A 6,924-nucleotide genomic window follows, 5' to 3' on the forward strand; every position below is an offset into this window, starting at 1 on the left:
GGTCCTCGGCGGCGAACTTGCGTCCATAGCCGTACGCGGTCACCTAGTTTGTGTTAAGTGCCCCGTCGTCGTTGACTGTAGTGTCGGACGTCGATGCATTGACCATTGTCGAGACATCTGTGCCGTGGCTTGTATCGCTGTAGTCGCGAATGACATGGGTAAGCTCCGCAGTAAATACCGTTTCCCTATCTGCCATCACAGAATCCATGGCAGCGCCTCGTGAAACAGTTTGCTCTTCGAAACATTTTCGACTCAAGGTGCAGTGCTAATCGGCGTGGTGGCAGTTTTGTGTATTCAAACTAAACATCCTTTGATATACCTGCATGCTAAATTTCAGTAACATATGTTAACAAATAAGAAAACAAATTTTAAAACCCTCATACCCCCTTAAACGTCCTCAAAAGATATCTTTTGTTTGCATCCCTGGTCTAAAAGTAAGTTTACTCTTTTCATTATAGGTCCTCCAAATCTTTATAATGCGCAAAAAGTTTTTTTTTTTATTTCCCAGGCCGTTGCGCCTGTTCAAAATGCTGATGAAACCATAGTGCCAGATCCATCGTTCAGGACGTTTGCCCAGAATATCACAAAACTTGGGCGCGTTTTACCAATGACTGAGTATTTGAAGAACATCGGCATTGAAGAATAGTTAAGTAGTCGGCTGCGGTAGGCTAGTGGTTCGTGCTCCGGTTGCAGCCATTGAAGCTGGCGGCTGGCTCAGTGAACTGCTGAAAGTTCGCCAGGAGCGAAATGAAAAAAAATTCGGAGTGGCTTACCTCGGCTATGCTAGGATATACGTAGCGTGAGCTACGCTGAGCCGCTGAGCAGCAATTTCGCTCGCTCTCCTTCTCCATGGCTATGCCACACTGGCAAGAGAGAGAGAGAGAGAGAAGTGGTAGAGGAAAGGCAGGGAGGTTAACCAGTAAAATGTTCCGGTTGGCTACCCTGCACTGGGGGAGAGGGGTGAGGGGGGCGTAAAAGAATAAGAAGTAGAAAAATGTGGTCCGTAGCAAGCATGACAGGCAATGACACAAGCACTGTAAGTCACAGACCGCCGCAACTGTAGCCTGCACATATTGAGGGCCTCCGACTGCTGCGACCTCCGTGGAACAGATCGAGGGCCCTCCACATAAGGCAGCGAAGATGTTTCTGTGTCAAGAAAGGCTGCTTGCCGTTGAGGCTGATAATGTTGATTACAACATAAGCATCCGACTTCTCGGAAGGATGAGGCTGGAGGATGCGTTGTGCCAGCTATTGGATAGCTGCAAGCACTGGATTCAACAAATCCAGCATCTGCAGTACATTCGGTGCAGCTGGTATGTGCATGCGGAAAAGCAGCACACGCATGGCATTCACGATTGGCTTTAGAATTGCAATCACTTGCTCGTCTGCGACCTGGTCCGGTTTCTGACCTACTACCCGACCAGCAGTAGGCTCAACACACTGGGTGCGCGGTGCTGGAGCGGGTGCTCGGTGCTTCGGGAGCGATGGCCAAGTCATTTGCCGGTCTCGGTCTTGGACCGGAGTTGTGACTTGTGCTTGATTAGCAACGGGCTCCGGACTCTGAGTACGCAATACCTGCTTGGTCACTGCGGGTGTGTAGCTCAGGCAGGGATGACCAAGCCCCGTCTGCGTCAACCGTGTGTGCCTCGTCAGTCATATTGCTCCCAATGCTTAAAGTAGTACGCGGAAGGGGAGGACAAGTTGCGGAAATTCTTGGACGATCCTTTCCAATGCTCGCTACACTTTTAGAAGGTCTGTGACGAGGGCGACGACGTCTTCGCACCTTAGCGGCAGCTTCTCTGTGGGTGGAATTGTCTCTTGTCATTTGTTTGAGTATCGCCTTTTCCATTCTGAGGCGAGGACAATCTTTTGAGGCAGCGTCATGAGGGCCGCGGCAGTTGGCACACGTAAGGACTGTTGCCCGGCACGAATAGCCGCTGTGTGGCTGAGTACACCGTGGGCACACGATGGGGAAATTGCACACACTACTCACGTATCCTATCTGCATCCATTTCCGGCCCTGGAGAGGCTTCGGGAAGGAAGGCCTAACTGCATACCGAAAGTGCCCAACCTTCACGTACGTTGGAATGCATTCCCCGTGGAAGGTCAACTTGATGTATTTTCTCCTCCCAAGGCGCTGAGCTTGCAATATGGCTACACCGTCGGTAGCTGGTTGAATAAAAATGGGCAGATCAGAGTCGCGGATGGCTACGTCGACGTAGTAATGACGCCTGCCGTAATGCCACTGCCTAGAAGGACATGGGAGCGAATGCTGATGCCGCCGAGCGTTCTGAAGTTGCTCAAACTCTCAAGCATGTTCCGGTCCATGACATCAATGGCGACGACATTCCTAAAACGATTCACCCTCACATGTTTAATTGCTCTCGGGACGCGAGCCTCCAGGAACGCAGACGTGGCTTGCCTATTGATGTGGTTGTGATTATCGGTGGGCGTATCTGGCACAAACAGGACAATATGTGCCAATGATCCTCGGTTCGTAGTAATCGTGGACGTACTCGACGACGACGAGTCCTCACCTTTGCGCAGTCTCCTTTTGGCCTTCTTGCTTACGACTCTGATGAAGCCGTCGTCAGACAAAGAGTCATCATTGGTGGCCGAGTACACCCCGGTGGCCTGGCTGCTTGCGTCATTCGGGAGGCCAAGACGTTTCCTCGGGGCGGAAGCGGCTGACTGACCGGACTGAAGATCAAAAGCGTCAACTTCCATCACCGTCACCAAAATAGCAGCAATGCTTTCATTCTAATGTCGTAAAACAGGAAAAAACTCTAGGCCAAGGGACGGCGTTCTCGTCTAGAGCCACTTCATCGTCTTCTCACCACACTGGCAAACGCCCCGCTATATGTATACCCCCCACTGATACCTCTGCGAATGCGCACAAAATTAAAGGCCGCTATCAAGCGGCCCTGGCGCAGCGTCAGATTTGGCTACTGCGCAACGGAGGTGCACAGCTGGGCCCGCGCCGGCGCCAGTGCGTCTAGCGCGGCTATGACGTCACTACTCCGGAATGCGCAGACCATCGAGGCGAGGCGCGTGAGGCGGCGACGGAGCGCGTTGTGGCAGCGGCTCCGGCGCGTCAGCTGTGTGCCGTGAAACGTCACTGCTCCGCGCGCTTGCGCCGTACGGCTCTGCAGGAGCCACGCGAAACTGCTCAACCTCGGCCAATGTAGCTCACGCTACAAAAACTGGCGCCACCGCTTACTAGGTGTGTGCGAAGACGAAATGACCGCCGAGCTATAAGCAAAGATCCAACAAGTCAGTGCGGGCGACTGACCAAGTGCACTCGACCACCGTCAAAGAACAAAGCCACGGCAGCTTTCAGCTGTGCTCAGTTTAAAGCCTCGAAAGTTCGAGATAATGTATATAGAACTCCGACAATGAACTTGGACATCATGCAAAGAACAACGTGTGATTATGAGTGTCGGAGACAACTTCGGTGCCCTGTTTTCTAGCAAACAAAAGTGATAAGGTAATGCGCCGCCGGCGCAAAGAAACCGCAGATGGAAAGACAAAAGATTTAAACAACCAGCGACGTGGAAATATTCACAAGTATTGTGTTGCTGTCAGAGTCCTTTACATTGAAAGTAAAAAATTCCAAACATAAAACGTCCCGGGAACTAGGGAGCATTTTGAACAACCTAGCTGTGAATACCTTATGATTTAAAATTTCTTGGTGGAATTTATTTGGGAAGGTACTCAGGAGACAAACTGCGGAGCATTATTAGCGACCTGAAAATCATAGCAGAACATTGGTTCTAACAGCTCAAGGTTCCCACCATCTGCTCAGCGAGTTCGAGAGCCTATACCAGCACGGTAGAACGCTAGGATTATCAAATAAAGAAAAGTGATGTTTATTTCTGGGAAAACGAAAACATTCGACACAGCGCAAAGTAGCCAGGGCAGGCACTTGACGAACGGAAGAGGAACTTGAAGAAACTTATCCAGCCAAGAAAGACCAGCGCAGGCGGAAACAAATCTTGGGACAGTGACACCAAACAAAATGCACAGCCAAGAAAAAAGGGAACCTATTCTTGAGGATCACCATTCGCGCTGCTTCCCGCAATGAAGAGAAGCTTCCGGGTGTTTTACACTCTTCACCTTGAGTGTTTAATGTCATTTTTAAAAGCAGTGTGGTGGAAAGGCGCACTTCTAATCTCCGCCTGCCGCCCAGTGCGTTTGACCCCAGTCTCTTTTCATGTACAATTGGCACGCAAATAAATTTTTTGAACGTGAAACAATTAATCCTCTATCTTTTGTTCAGTTCTTGCTGTTTTCACTACATGACATACACACCTCAACACAGGCCTTCCCACTCGGGCGGACACATCCAGACGTGCATGCATATAGGCATCTGCTTGTCGGTTCTTTAGTGAATAAAATCCTAGCATTCTTCCCTGTTGCGCGAATTGCTTAAAACTGCTCTTCTGACTGTGCATTTGCGAAGGAATATAAAATCAATAGTGTCTCTCTTTACCAGAGAATTGTTCCTTGTAATACCTCACTGCGAACTTAATTTTACTTGCTGTAAAGCGCCTGTGTCCGAGGCTAAAAACTCTTGGCAAGAAAGCAGCACACAAATGATTGCAAAACTCAATAGTTGGCTTGAAGCTATAGGCATTCTGCAATTTTTTTCGCTTTGCAACACCATGCAAATTTTCTTGTGGTTTACACGCACGAAATTTCGCTTCTTCCAAACAACTTCGAAAGATGTCGGTGCTCGCACGAATTGTTACGATTTCTTAGTCGTTGTCATGGATACAATGACCTGCCCCACTGTAGTCGGCCCTTATTTTTTTCGACAAGATTCTTGTTCACTTCACCACCAACTTTGTTGTTTTTGTCCTACAGCAACAGCTTTGCATAATATATTGTAACGCCAAAAAAGGGACCGAAATTATTCATTTCGAGAGGTCATGTCAATAGGAACATGCTTTCCCGGCCCAATACAATATTCCGAATGCAAAATTTTTTTGGCGGCGACCGTAAGGTAATTTTCATTCCTTTACAACAACACACTGTTTTCTTCCAATTATATGGAGTGCATTATGCTTCTTGAACTGACCCCTGAAAACCTTGTGCGGCGCCCATGTATTGCACTCGAATCTCGACACTGGTGCATACAGCAGCAAAGAATGCAAAGAAGTACGGTTTTCAGATCATCGAGTTTCTCCAGTGCAAGTGCTGGAGCTTTCTTTTACAACGGAGGGCACCGAAGCAAGTCTTTAGTCTATTCTCTCATTTTTGATTTCGCTAATGTCCTCTAGTCACTTAGAGTAACTTTCAGCAGGCGTAAACTCCACATTTGAAGCCTATACTCTCTTTGGATGTCCCTTAGGCTCGAAGGGTTTACTTTCTCGCGTTACTGGTAAGGCTGTTCAACAGCTACATTCCGACAAATAACAAAGTGAGCACATTCATCTGTTTCGGGTTTCTTGTAAGTTGTTGCACTTCACGTAATCTTTCTTACTTTTTTGTTGTTCGTGACAGTCTCTTCCCACAGGACAGGCCAGTTTTTCCTGCCGCAATCTGACATCGGCCATGGCTTGTATGCAAACGCTGGTGCTCGCGATTTCAATTATTAGCCCATTTTTCTTCGCTGACAGCGCAAAACAACGTGCCAGCTATGCGCTCTGCAGGCATCTAGAAAGGCACGGTCATACGGTTATAGCGACATGTGAAAAGAATTGGGACGCGTCCATACATAACTGGGCGCAGCATATCGGATATCCATTAAGTCTGTGGAAACTACCGAATCAAGGATTCCACCGCATTATTGCAGCGATCACGCAGTGCAACGTCAGGACGAAAGTTATCATGTCAAAAAGAAGCCTATACTTTTCACGTTGCCTTCGGGCTACCGTTAACGATCCCCTCGTTTTCTACTATGTCGACTGGATATTTCTTGGTGATGGTTTCAGAGGTATCAATACCACGGAACGCACCTTACAACGCTCCCAACGAGTAACACCTGACTGTGCTCGACACAACTGTGCACGTTCAGATGGAACTCCGAGAGAAGCGGCAAAGCTGCCAGGAGCAACACTGACTTCAATTTCTTCTAAACCGCGGCCAGTAAACTCTCAGCCATTCAACCCAGGCACATACACCAAGCTGTCGTTAAAAGACGAGCTTATGCGCATTGCGTGCTACGGTGAGGAGCTCAGGTTGAGTCCTACGTCATGTTCTAAAAAGGAATTTCACGTGATTAAAAGCGCACTTCTTGCCCTGAACGTGACAATCGTACAGCAAACCTACGACAGTTTCTCCAGCCTAACTATTGACCTACTAAGAGGAAAGATTGACGTCATAATGGAGTTGTGCATTGCAATGGAGTACAGTTTTTCAGCGACCTTCGCTCCTCCGGCTTTGAAGTACGCGTACGCAACTTTCTATGTGCGACGGGGGTTCCCTCAGTCTGTATCGATGTTCAGCATCGTAATCAATAGTGGGATGGGATTTTTCCTTACAGCCGCCAGCCTTGCAGTTTGCCTTGTCACGGTGGCCTGTGCTGACTTACAACATGCATCTGCCTCTTTGCATCTTGTTCTAGATCACCTGATGCTTTTTGTGGCGTCATTTTACTCTACATCCTCCCCATTTCCTTCCAAGAGGCGTTGCACCCCAGGGCGCACAATCGTTTATATTTGCCGGATTCTAGCCATGCTTCCGCTTTCAAACTACTTTCGGAGTGAGCTGATCTCAAGGCTTAGTCTGCGCTCACCTCCCAACAGCATTGACACGCTAGGAGAACTGGAAGAAGCTCTCGACCGCGGACAAGTCACTTCATGCGTTGTCCATGTATCGGCTATGCACTTTGAATTGGCTTACAATTTCACAAGCACACGACTGTATTCAAAGCTCCAAGCAGCGTTCTTGAAACGAGGCAAGGAAGCGTCTCTCGTCGCA

Source organism: Amblyomma americanum, chromosome 5 (assembly GCF_052857255.1).
Source record: "Amblyomma americanum isolate KBUSLIRL-KWMA chromosome 5, ASM5285725v1, whole genome shotgun sequence".
NCBI lineage: Eukaryota > Metazoa > Arthropoda > Arachnida > Ixodida > Ixodidae > Amblyomma > Amblyomma americanum.